Source organism: Thermobia domestica, chromosome 1 (genome assembly GCF_964235325.1).
Source record: "Thermobia domestica chromosome 1, izTheDome1.hap1.1, whole genome shotgun sequence".
Taxonomy (NCBI): Eukaryota; Metazoa; Arthropoda; class Insecta; order Zygentoma; family Lepismatidae; genus Thermobia; species Thermobia domestica.
The window spans coordinates 331010694-331025068 of NC_137454.1; positions in this window are offsets into that span (position 1 = coordinate 331010694).

The following is a 14375-nucleotide window of genomic DNA, read 5'->3' on the forward strand; positions in this document are numbered from 1 at the left end:
ACGAACTACTTTTGTCACCTTCTTGTGTTCTTGCTCTAATTTTTGCTTTTCTGGCGTGTTTGTAATCATTCTAGAAGTTACCTTCCTTCGAACGTTTGGCGTTTTTTCCCTCTCGCATGACAAAAGAGGTCTTAGCATCAATGGAGTTACTCCAGAACTTCCTTCTTCTGAGGTAACCAGAGGTGTCTTCTGATGACAAGAACTATGTGATAATGGCATACATTCGTCCGAGCAATTGATGGACAATTCCTGGATCTGAATACTTTGAGAATGACCTGGAAATTGACTGAAGCCGCTTGGGCTCACATATTCATGGTTCTGAAAAATGTTGAATTTAGTGGAACTATCCCAGTAACTCTGAACCCACTAGTAATATTTCTTAAAGTAAATGCCAATTCAATTCGTATGCTTTACCAACTAATTCGGCGACCTCATAAATTGTAACTCGATTCCCGGTGTTTTCATGTGAATTCATCCATTTGTTCGTAGCCCTTTGAATCCTGTAACGTGCCGACTAAGAGCAGATTTTGAAACAGAATATTTCTTTGCCGCACTACTGATTGAAGACTTTTACAACAAAACTTCACGTACAGCTGCTTCGACGTCCTCTTTTCTGGCTGCATTTCTATTCTTCCCACACTCTCTGCGAGGCATTGCACAATCTGTAACGAGACGAGAAATAATATCTAGTAAATAATTTTCTTCTGCATTAAAAGAAAATTTACATTCACGATGCAAAAAAACACTCGTTGTACCTGGGGACACCTACTTTTTGTGTCCCTAGGTACGTACGGTAATGTGTCCCTTGGTACATCATTGTGCCACTTTTTAGCGTAACGTTAATTACTAGATTTGTTATTACCCATTAAGTTACTTACTTGCCCTATTTTATGCGCTATGTAGATTTATCTCTGCAAAATTCAGACTCCCTCTCATACGTCTGAACTTCACAAATGAGAACGAACTATCATCACATAAATTTACTTTCCGACACAAAAAACTCAAAACACCTTCCCGCGCACGGTGTGCAATTGTTTCAATGTTGTCACATCCTTAGGATTTTTTACTTCCTACCCGACACAAATTCAACAACACAGTTTGTGTACACACTAGTGTAGAAGCAATAACCCCAGGTACATACTGTCCCTAGGGAGAGCACCTTCCCCTACAAAACAATCTGTGCCATTGCAAATGTGGTTAATATTGAAACATGGAATTGGAAGACAACGTAACAAAGGAAGACATTTGGTGTTTTTTACATGCACCAGTGATTTCTGCTGATGTAGAAAGATTCTACGTACATAATGTTTCTTACCGATAAACGCAGAGGGCTGTCAGAAGAAAACCTATGGAAAATGTTAATAGTTCATGCAACAGAGATCATTAAGATAACATATTTTCGTAAGAAACTGACATTTTATTTTCTTACAAGTTAGTGTATATTTCAGTGCATATGTTAAATTTTAAATGCATATTTTAGTGCATATTTTTCATATTATATATATTTCATTTAGTGCATATTTTGGGGTTTGTTTCTGCATGGAAATCGAGGCTCTAGTAATGAGTAAATCCCAAAAACGTCAAAAAATTGCCACTTTAGCATACATTTCGTGGAATATCGAGACCTGTTGCAAATTTCGGTAATTTGACAAAATTTCGAGTTTAATCCTGAGTGTTATATGGCCTAACAAATTACGTAAAAATACACATTTTAACACTAGAAGCACGGAAATTTTGAACCCCCTGGAAGCACGAAGCAGTCAAATTGACTGCTTTCCGTTTCTGACTAAAATATAGAGTAATGGTGACACAGGATGAACGTTTTTAATGACATTCGTAATAAACTACATTCACAAGTAAGCCTAGGAAGTATATTATTTATTTCATTATATTTATTCATAAGCATTAAGTGCATTAATATGATATATAAAAATATTTATGAATAAGATATGTTCGATATCAGTATTTTTAAAATACTGAAAAATAATCAAAGATTACTCTCAAGTCTTAGATATTAAATGCTTATGGTAAAATAGTATCTCCTATGATACATTTCTAAATATCTTTTCAGGAGGAGATCATTGGAAAGTCACCTACACTTGGCGCAGATAACTCGCTTCCAGATCTCTGCGGTACACATTCCACAAACATACTTTCGACATTTGAAGCATATCTCAACTCTTTTGCTGTTTTATACAATTGTACTTGACTATTCACGTGTGTGTGGAAGGAATTTCATCGTCTTCAGATACACTGTGATTGTCATCAGTGACATTGACCATCAACTCGTCGGCCAAATGTTGGAGACATTGTCCCTACTAATTTTCTTTCCGGTAGCTTCTATGTATATCATCCAGGAATTAAAACATGCCAAATCAACCATATTGAAGAAAACATACTTTAGCCACCGTTTACACGCACATCTCACAGTATGTTTCTTCTCTATTTGATGCACGATGACTACACCAAACTGTGTCTGATTGTAAGATGTTATAGTTTGTGTCTTTCCTTGGTGTCACAGACTGACTTATGTGTGGAACTCAACACAGAAACGCTTTTGTTCCGCTTACATTTGTAAACAGTTAATGTACTACCACTCTGATCTTTTTTGGGGGGTGGAGAAACACGTAGTGGTGGTGCTTTAGGAAACTCTCACCAGTTTTGCTTTATTGTCGCAACCAAATTAGTAGAGCTGAACTTTTAGCACTAAGAGATTCAGCAAATTTCCTTGTGATGAAGTTATCACATGTCACATTTATTCTTTATTTTAGTAAAAGGATTTATCAAACTAGGCACAGCAAATTCACCTTACTCTATTCCAAATCCTTGCCTAGATTTGGAAAGCCATTGATGTCGGCAAGTAACCAAATCTTGATGCCAAATTTTTCGGATTTATTTGGCATATATTGCAGAATTCGACATCTGACTTTCATAGAATAGAGTTGCTTGTCAACAGCCACGTTGTCAAGTGGTTTGTAACATTTTATGTAGTTATGAAGAAATGAAATTCACAGTTCGGATGCGGTTGTGAATTTGTCCGTTTGAAGTCTTAGAGATCTTGTCAGCTTTTCATCAAATCTCAAGTACCGTTTTATTTCACAGAACCCATCTCTATTCTTTGTTTTCCTATAAGTTGGTGACCCGGTTGCTCTCTACAAGACCGTAATGAGTATAAATCGATAGCAGTAGCACTACGATAAATCAAAAGGCCCAAATAAGATTGCAGGTCTGAAAGCGCTAATGTCCATGTTGTTGACTTCAGTTGCCTATTTGCTTCAGGAATGTTGCACTTTAGGATATGATTCATCATTGAATCATCAAATAGTAAACGAAAAGCACTAGTACATTCCTCAAGCTCGGCAAAATATGACAGAAAATCGTCGCTCGCCAAAATCTGTCAGTCCTGGAGCTTCGTGAACAATATTCTGCTTAGATATACGGCAAACGTCACCTTGCCCCAAATCCAATTTTGTCCACATTGTTCCATCTGGAGCAATAAACTGTACCAACTACTGGCGTGTTCTTCCCATCACTGTCTTCCACTTTTTCATCACTTGAGTATAAAATGTTCTCTTTAGGTTGAGAATCACTTCAGTTTCCATCTTCTTCACTCGAATCCTGCAAATTGTCATTACTTTCTTCAGAATCATCTTCTGAGACATCATGTAGAACTCGAAATATTTCTTGAGGTCTCACCGTAAAATTTCACATGTACACAGTTCACCTCAACCAACTACACGTACAAACTAAGATGCAGATATTGGGCATATGTACCTGAACTACTTTGTTTTTCGACGATAAATCACTACGAGATATCTTGTAAGGCAATGGAAAAACTTCTATAAAGTTATTGTTGGAACCAGATATCACAATAAAATATTAAGTTATCTTATTTTTGTCTGCTTCAAATTACAATTAATAAAGGTTTCAATTTTTCTTTTCTCCAGAAAAAAGAAGTGTTTTAAACTGCCATTTGTAAATGAGAAACAGATACACTATACTTCCATATTCTTTATTAGGCAGTCAAAATGACTGCTTCGTGCTTCTAGGTATAACTGACGCTAGCGCCCCAGTAGAAAGGGACATAAACTTAGTATTAATACTATCAACAAGTGGGCACAAAAATATTAAAAGTCAATGAATATCAGGGCCTTAGCAGAAATATTACAGAAGTGATACGAAATTATATTTCTCGAAGCAGTCAAAATGACTGCTTCGTGCTTCTAGTGTTAAGTACACAACATTTTCATACAAAATTGATTCATTTCGCGTTTTCGATTGTCACCAAAAAGTTGGGTCTCTAGTTATATTTCACTTTCTCTTCTGAATGAATAGCTTTATGAATGCTAATATGAATATATTAATGTTTATTTTCAGAAAATCTTCATTATTGGTTTTTATGAGTTTCTTAAACGAATTTTTGTTAGTCAAAATATTTACAGTAGGTACCTTATATATCTCTAGTTATTTATATATGTTTCAAGTATGTAAATCCAGACAAGTAGTAAAGCTATGAGAAAACTGCGTCTTACGCGTATTAAACTGACGAAATATGCTTTTGTGAGACCAAAGGTGAACTCTGTGGGAAGAACGCATTGAAATGTTTGAAACATTTTTTTTTTTTTCAGAAATGAAGAATCGTTAGATTTTCACTCATGAAACTTTTTAGATAGCATTTATTATCAATAAATTTTACGGCTAAACAACGAATTAAGAATAAGTGGAGTATGTTCTTATGAATCGGAAATTTTTCATCACTGTTAATAAGTTCAAATTTTAAATAATGGAATGGGATATTTCTACTCTACGAACTCGATGTGTGTTCCCTGCACTTTACACACACACGCACACTCACTCACACACACACACACAGAGAGAGAGAGAGAGAGAGAGAGAGAGAGAGAGAGAATTGAGTTGAGTTGAGTTGATCTTGAGTTTAACGTTCCTTTCAGCAGCGAAACTATATGAGACGGGATCTACTGATTAACGTGGAATCCCAACCATATGCGCATCCTCCGGGAACCGAACCCAGGTCTCCCATACCAAAGGATCGAATGGTAACCGCTTAGCCACAAAGGAGCTCAGAGAAAAAGAGAGAGAGAGAGAGAGAGAGAAACACTATGTAAATTTTACTTTCCAACTTGTAATATTTGAAAATTTTACGGTTCCCGACAGCTAAGTGGAAAATTATAATTTGTTAATGTCTAACTTTCCTCTTAAAGGATTCAATTTTACAGCTCAATGTGCAGTTAAATATAGTGGAAAATTTTGCATCTAACATCATTATATATAATATCCAAAATTGTCCGGCTTATGAAATTTTTTCCCCACTTGTTTCTACATCGTGATGAAACTTTTCCGATAAATGAAAATTCGTTTCACTTGTTTCTACAAAGCAATAAAACTTTCCGATTCACAAAAAAAATTGTTTTACTTTTTGCTTCAAAATGATGAAAATTTTCCGACTCATGAAAATTTCTTTAATTTTTCCATACTCAACAGAAAATATTTTGATTCATGCCAAATTTTTTAACTTTTTCCTACATAGTACTGAACATTGTCTAAGCCTTGAAAATTTTCAGATTCTGAAAACAGATATTTTACTTTTTAACATCTCTATAGCCTACATGAATTCAATCGATTTTATGATTAATTAGGAATTGTTACTTGATTACTGATATTTCTTTTAGAACGGAAAATTTTCCGCCTCCCATCACTAATGGCCATATTAGCCAGTCAACGTATGAGGGATAACTTCCGTCAGTGATCATAACTAATATATTTTAAGCAATATAATCTACTCTTCGAGCCACAGTGCTTGCTGACAAACTGGTGCTTTTAAATAAATTAACTTTCTTTGGACACATTTCCTGTATTGTTGGAATCTTGCAATTCTTGACTAATTCGCCGTTAGTAAATGATTTCTTATGTTTTGCTATTGAAAACGCGACGCGGAAACAAGTACGAGATGCTGCTTATTGTTCAGGATTTACTTTCTTTGACAACAATTGTTGGAATTTATATTTTTCTAACGTAGACTTCATGTAAATTTGGAGCAATTCTTAGAATGTTAATCTCATAATAATGCTTTATGTTGTATATATTTCAATCAAACAGTTTCGTGTTTCTGAGGACTGATATTGTCTCATTACATATTACACATATTGCCTTACTGTTATTAGTTCACTCAATCACTAAATATTGATATTTCCACTGTCCATTATATTTTCTGCTCCCACTATCTATTTTCGTTTCTTTTCCATATTTCTACAAATACACAGATAAAGCAGTGTTGGGTAAGTAACTTGTAAAAATGTAACATGCTACAAGTTACTTTACTTTCCAACATCCAATATATTTCTAACAAAATTTTCTTCTACACCTTATATCTGGAGAACTACAAATCCCAAATTATCACTTAATTTAGTATGATGTGCTTAGTTCATAAAAACAAGGAAACTCGATTTGGTGCCCGTTCAAGTATTTTCTGGCCCCTGATCCGAAATGTATCAAAAGATACAATATATTTCAATCAAAACTTTTCTTGTACGCATTTATCTGGATAACTACACATAGTGTAGCCAAACCTAAACTCAGTATAATGTGCTTATTCTGTTCAAATTTTTTGTGGCCCTGATCCATAAACTAATTATTGGCCAAGATCTCAATCTTTTGATGCATTTTTTGGATCATTTCGAAAATTCTTGTTAAAGGAAAATCATTTCAAGTATACTATTTATTGTCCTTATAGTTTTAACGGAACATGCTTTGTGGGCCAGTTAAAATGTGTCATAAAACTCCAGTTCCTTCTCTTCATCATCTTACATTTTAACTTTTTCAGTTTCTTAGAGAGTAAAAAAGCAATCGAAATTTCCTCTAATTTAAACTATGTTTTATGAAAGTCTATTTATGCCCATATGGCACACAGTTAAAAGAGAGATATGTGGTCGGCACACTGACTTCTATGCAATGTGACTTCTCATATTGTAGATCAGATTCTGTAATAAATACGTACATGGGCGTCAACTGACCAGAAGAAGTAAAGTTATTTTCACTATTCCCCCATAGACTGCAACGTTAGAGTACGTAGATGGAACTGGGATGAGTAGTGACTGATAAATTTCTCCCAAAGTATAGTAATTAAAACGGTCTGCTCTTAGGTTTGTTTCCTGCACTACACATAGAAGAAAACAAGCTTAAAATGTTGTCCAAAAGGCTTCACCAGGATGTGCTAACATATTCTGTAATGATGTACCAGGCATACAGGATGTCCCTAAAGTCCCCTGACAAGGGTAACTCAGTTTTCCCTCTTACGTTTTGTTGTAATTCTGATAATAACAGTCTCCAAATATGACGTTTTCAATTTAAAGGGAGGGATTTTTTTTTAAATCGGACGAGCCATTTGGGGTGTACACTCTTTACGCGTCCAATATTAAATGAAAATGCAACGTTGCCATTTATCTGGACCCACAACATAAGCGAATGAAGTTACTGTCTTTTACGCTAGCGAGTCGATGGCCACTCCCATCTCAAACAGTTTAAAATCAATTGGCAGAGCTCTTGTTGCCTTTTTAATAAACGAATCTTCGCTCTAGTTGAACATACTCAACGGCGATCGTGTGCAACTTCGATCGTATACGGTTTTGATCTATGTAGTTTATGCATATAACCCGCACAGATATCCAGTAGGATCAACAGAAGTTTCTAAGCTGAAGTTTTGGCCATATGCCACTTGGTTCGGAATGGTTTCAAATATTAAATTGCTGTAATTGGCAGTGTAATCTTTTCATCTATTGAAATCTATATGTTTGTATGTAAAACTTTTTTTCTTACTTTCTCGACACATAATCTTTTGAAAAAAGTCAAATTTTCAGTCCCTCGTAATGTTTTCCTTTTTCTTTCTTTCTTTTTTTGAAACAACTCATATCATGATTATAGCGTTGGACACTAAAATACTTTGGTAGTGTTTGGCCCTGTCCTTCTTACTAGTGTTATTATTACCGAAGAGACCTTTTAATTTAGTTGTTTGTAAAACTATGGCCTCCTTAATTTAACTCTTAATAATAAGGGTGATGTAGTAAGATTTAGTTAAACACATGGATTCGAAATACTTAATAATCTGATGTAGTGCCAGTTGTAAATATAAAACTGTATTATGGGTTAGGGAAATTGTTAATCTGGTAGTATTGCAGAGTATATAGGACGATTTCCTCCTGCCGACATTCGCTGAGTGCAAAATTACAGTGCGTTTCTTTAGAAGTTACAAATGTGTTTCAAGATTAACAGTCGACCCTATGTGTAGAGCAATTTTAGAGAAAATATCATAAAAAGTCATCCTCCAGTAAAATACTATTGTTTTTAGAAGTAAATGGAAGACATGAAAACCCCTTATACAGTAGAATCTTATTAAAATCTTAAATTTAGAGTTTCTTCCAGAAAGTTTGAACGGCACCTCCTGTAGGGTGTGACCATGCATTGAGCAGGAAGTGCGAGTGTATATATATAAAACTGCATATTTACGATTTTGTTTCAGGGGGTTTTGCTTAATTTATGCCTCGAAATGTGAAAATTCTGAAGGATATTTCATTTACTTTAATATAGAAAATAAAATTTCGGGGGCTTAAGCCCGAAAGCCTCCTTAAATACGCCACTGTTTATATATATATATATATGTATATATATATACCCTTATTTACAATCACAATTTTTTTGTACTATCGTATCTTAGAAACTTTGAAGGATAGTCATTGCCGTTAACTAGATATTTTGATAGGAAGAGGGAGGGCCTAACACTTTTTCTGAGTGTTAATACAGTGATAATAATAGAAGATTTCACCGGAATAATTTCATTGCATTGAATATGTAAAGAAGTACAAAGAAAATGTGGAAATGTACATTGAGAATGACCGGATATGTGTCTCTACTAGAAATTTCTCTCCGAGGTACTCCCTGAAACCGTCAATTATCTTGAGAGAATAACCACAGTTTTGAAAGAATAACAGTAATTCAATGGTATTCTAGGCGGGGCTACAGTGTTCTAAAGACACCTGACCCCTCTAGTTACACCTTTGATCATGACAAAATGTACTAGAACATTCATCATATATACCTAAAATTGGATATTATACAATTTTGACTAAAGAATATGTGGAATCGTCCCCACTATTCTACCTTTCTTTGGAAGGACGTGCACTCATGTCCAAAATTATTGTCGCATGTCAATAAATTTATATTTATAGATATATAATTTGATAACTAATTCACCCGGTGTTTCTTATAATGTTAGTATGGGTATAATCGGCAGAGACATGTATGTGAAAAATTTCATGTCGAAAAACAGTAAATAAGAAAAATTAAATGAAAATAAAATTTTCTTACCCATTGAGCAACATTCTGTTTTACTCATTCTAATTTTTGTATTTATAATTCTTTTCCTGCGAACTTTACAACAAATATACATTTGCTATATTAAAAGTGCTCTGCTAAATCATTATCAAATTATATTCTCACAAGAAGACATTTATACATATGCGACAATCATTTTGGACATGAGTGTACACAGCATATAATAATATTTCAGTTACAATTTATATACTCCAGTCAGGTGTCCATTGCAGGATTCCCGACTTTAGATTTAAAAATAAATATAAACGTCATAGACAGTAACCATGTTTTTTACCGATCTAAAATAGCAAATTAGTCATATGTTTATCGCAATCAATGCATAATTGTGGCATAATTAAACATGTTAAATTAAAATATTACAAAATGGAACTTATTCTCATGATGCCAATTATTTCAGAATAGAAACTAATTCTACTTTTTTCTATTGCAGAAAAGAGAAATAATAACTCGTGCCTACAATATATTCGTAGAGAAATATACTAAAATTATTTGCGTGCCATCTATTGATTATATGTTCTATGTACTTTTCATTTAGATTATTAAAATGTGAAGAAGAAAAACATCATTTGCCGTTCCAAGTTCTTTTTTAATATACATCACTGGCGGTTAAAGACAAACTATTAAGTAGTGACACAAAACTACAATAACATAATAATAATAATAATAATAATAATAATAATAATAATAATAATAATAATAATAATAATAATAATAATAATAATAATAATAATAATGTACTATGGTCTTTAAAGAAATTCCTTTCACTTACACTCTATATCCTCCTTGAAGTTTTAACTGAACACGTTTTGTGGCTGAGTTAAGATGTGCAATAGTGATATTCCAAACAGCAACGTTTCTTGTTGACAAAGACGACGGTAACTCTATAGTTAATATTATCTATTTCCTTAAAGAACGTCTCTTTTCAAAAAACAAAATTGCTAATGCTGATGATCTATCCCTCTTAATAGCATTCCTTAGAAAAAGTTTAGTTAGGGGCAAATCCTGAACGTTCTTGAGCAGGGAACATAGATCTGAGAATAAATTATAGATATTTTCCTGAATTGTTAACGATGTTGTTACGATAAACTAATTTCCACACATTATTAAATCCATTTGTTTATCTCTTTTTGCAATTAACAGACACAGTGATAATTTCAGAAGATTTCGTCAGGTGGGAGGGAATTTTAATAAACGTGGGTGAAGGCAGTAGTGAAAAAATATTAGTAACATAGGTTGAGCTCAACTGGAGAAAGGCTCTGAGGGGAATTTCGTTACTCCGGAAGGATTTCCGAAGGACCAAACCCCAAGATCATCATGAACATGTATGTCTAGTCTCGCTCTACTATGAAAGAAAAAGTGTTCTAAATATATTATGCAATAAATGAATTGAATCTTTTCAACATTCCAAAATTGAAGCTGAGAAATGGAGTAAAACTAAGTTTTATTTTAATACGACATAGGAAATAGAAATGCCTGTGCATTTCGAATGGATTATTAGAAAAGCTTCCCTCCCTGTGAAGGTCAACGTCTTGCTTTCTCCTCCGTACTGGAGAGTGGTGGGAGGAAGCGGAGTTTCCTATCAGGTTGCCTGGAATAGATAATAGTAGCACGCCATGTATTTGGCTAGAATCACAGTCAATCACGTCAGAGCCGTTACTGACGTTCAAAAACAAACTTATTATAAATCTTTGTAAAGAAAGAAATCTCTCAGACACAAAATATCCCTCATCGACTGAGTCTAGGCAAAACGGGAATAGAACAAACGGGAATACCACGTTTGGCCTACATCTAAGATGCGATTTAGATAAAGATATATATATATTGTTGGAAGGTTCATAGGTGAAACGGGAATAGGCCAAATGGGAATGAAGCTTGTTTGCAGTTCTAGATCAAGTTTACTAATTGAAATCATGAGCAGAAACTTCAGTGTTTATCAGTTATTTTGGATCAATTAAATATTTTGTTTTATTTCATTCTGGATATATTTTTTCAAACAAATAAGTTGTTCCGAAGGTGGAAAGAATGCCACGAGCAACTTTATGCAACGGATCAAACTGTGTGAGCTGAAAGACATATAAAATTCCATCAATGATAAATGTAAATATTTTTCTTTAAAAATATCACTATATTGCGAATCTATTATTTCCATTTGAAGTTCTGGGGTAAGAACTTCTATGCCGTCGTGTTAAAAGGATTTTAAAAAGACGATGTCATTTGCATCAGAGGCTGAGAAACAAGACTTAAAATTTATTTTTAAAGCACACAAAAGTTCAACTGCAAAATCTGCTTCAGTTGCAAAAATGGAGTATTAGTTTATTGGCTGAATGATTGCCGTATTAAAGACATAACAGTAGGATTGAATTTTTTATTATTTTTATTTTTTATTTTTTATTTTATTTATTTATTTTTTTTGCTCGAAAAAACTTAATGGGGTGCACAAATTCAAGCAGTAGCTGGATTTTTTCTTGTATTTTTTACATTACGGTCATTCATATGTTTAGTTACATCTGTGTAAAATGCTAACTTTATTGTGTAACTCAGCCAGAGAACGATTATTTTCATTCAAAATATTTGGATTATTATTCGAAGCTCAAAGAAAAAACAAACGTTAAAAATTTCTCGCAACAAAGGTAGTCTATTGCAGTATAATATGGTGAATCATGTTCTCCAATCTCTTCAATAAACTCGTGGAATTGGCTATGATTTGAGTGTACGTGAACTAATTTAATTAACAACTGACACAACTGACTAAAATTCTTGCCATATCGAAGCATGTTCTTGATACAAAGACTGTTGATGAATGATGCAATATACGATTAATCATTTTGAGTCACCGTCATTTTCTACAGGCTTTCATACGAGAGCAATGATACTCATATTTTTACCACACATATTTTTGCTACAATTAGTTGTGATACACTTTAATTTTCTTTTCATTGAGTAGTACTTTTCTGAACAGTGTTTTCAACTCCTTTAAAAATATCTTCTGCAGTGGTCATGTCGTGAATTTTAAGAATGTCAAAAACCTTCTCAAACTTCGTGATTTTATTCTAACACTGGAATAAAAAGTAGAACTTGAGGAATATATGAAGTATGTGTTGACTCTTAGAAGGTCAAAGAGAATCACTCTAAGTGTAGGTGAGGTGGAAAATTAAAAGTGATGAAAGGTGGAAAATTTTCTGCTTTATTTTCTCGGAAAAGTTTCCGTTCTAAACAAATATCAGTGATCAAGTAACAATTTCTCATTAATAATAAAATTAATTGAATTCATTTATAGAAATGTTAAAAAAAAGTTTATAGAATCCTGAAAATTTCCATGTCTCAGACAATTTCCAGCACTATGTAGGAATAAGTTTAAAAAATTGGCATGGATCGAAATATTTTCTGTTGGGTAGGGAAAGTTGGAGGATTTTTTTGAGTCGGAAAATTTTAATCATTTTGAAGCAAAAAATAAACAACTTTTTGTGAATTGGAAAGTTGTATTGCCTGTAGAAACAAGCGATAAGAAGTTTCATGGTTCGGAAAATTTTCATTACCATGTAGAAACAAGTGGAAAAAATTTTCATAAGTCGGACAATGTTGGATATTATGTGTTGTGATGTTAGATGGAAAAAGTTCCACTATATTTAACTGCACATTGAGCTACAGAATTGAATTCCTGAAGAGGAAAGTTAGACAGCAACAAGTTATAATTTTTTCCAATTAGCTTTCGGGGACCGCAAAATTTTCTAATATTTCAGGTTTGGAAGTAAAATTTTACATAGTGTTTCTCTGTCTTTCTGTTTCTCTCTCTCTCTCTCTGTTGTGTGTATGCGTAAAGTGCAGGGAACATACATCGAGTTCGTAGAGAAGAAATATCCCATTCCATCATATAAAATGTAAGAAGAAATCAAAAAGAAACCTTTGCGAATTTATCAGTTATTTCAAAAACAGAAGATTACTCTATTTCTTCACATATAGGCTTGCCTATGTAATGAAATAACTACATAAAAGTTCTGTATGAAGATTATTTTTGTAACAGAAAATAAGACGAAATGCTTTGATTTTAATGTGTTTAACACTCGTAAATTATAAATTCAATATGGTAGTTTCGTATAATCAACATCTTAGAGCAGATATTTTTGTTGTAAAACTATCATTATAATATATAAAAATGTATTAGTGATAATAACTATTTGATTGAACAATTACATATATAACAAAAGATAAATATATATTTTGTTTTATTTCGTAAATTAAAATAAAATTACTTGTTGCTTTCAGAACTCAGCGCTAATAGAGCAGCTTTTTACGTTTCTTTTATTATTTTATAGGAAGAACAACTACACAAATCAGCTCCTTTATTAGTTATATTTAGAGACACGATTTTCTGGTAAATAAGAATTCGTAATTTCGTGATAAAATGTGCATAAAGCGGGATAAAATCGGTGAATGAAAATTCAATGTAAGAGCACTATCTTCCCTGGCAATTACAATTAGTTACCTTTCATTTCACCTTAATTTCACCTTAATTTCCACTTATCAGTCATCATGACATGAGCTCATACATTACTATATTAAACAATATTAGTTTTTCAAAAATAACACTATGCATCTTCATTGAACAAAAGTATCATTTAAAGAAAAAAATAAGCACACAGAGAGAACATTAACAGAAAAAAATATCCTAGTGTTCACAGCTTACTTATGCAAATAACACGTAAGCGTTGTTTCAATGTTTTCTGGGGTTAAATTTGTTCTTTTGTCGGTAAGTATGTCATTGTAAGAAGAGAGAGCTCTCTCCACATCTACATTCGAAACTGATATGTACATTAGTTGGAGACACCTTCCAGCCATTTCTGAATGCTCATCTAACATACCCCGCAGCACTCCTTCCACACTATCCACTTCACCAGTAGATACAGTTTGGAGCTCATTTTGTAACTGCATGTAAAATTTCAAAAATTCATGCTGGTCTATTTTCTGAAAAA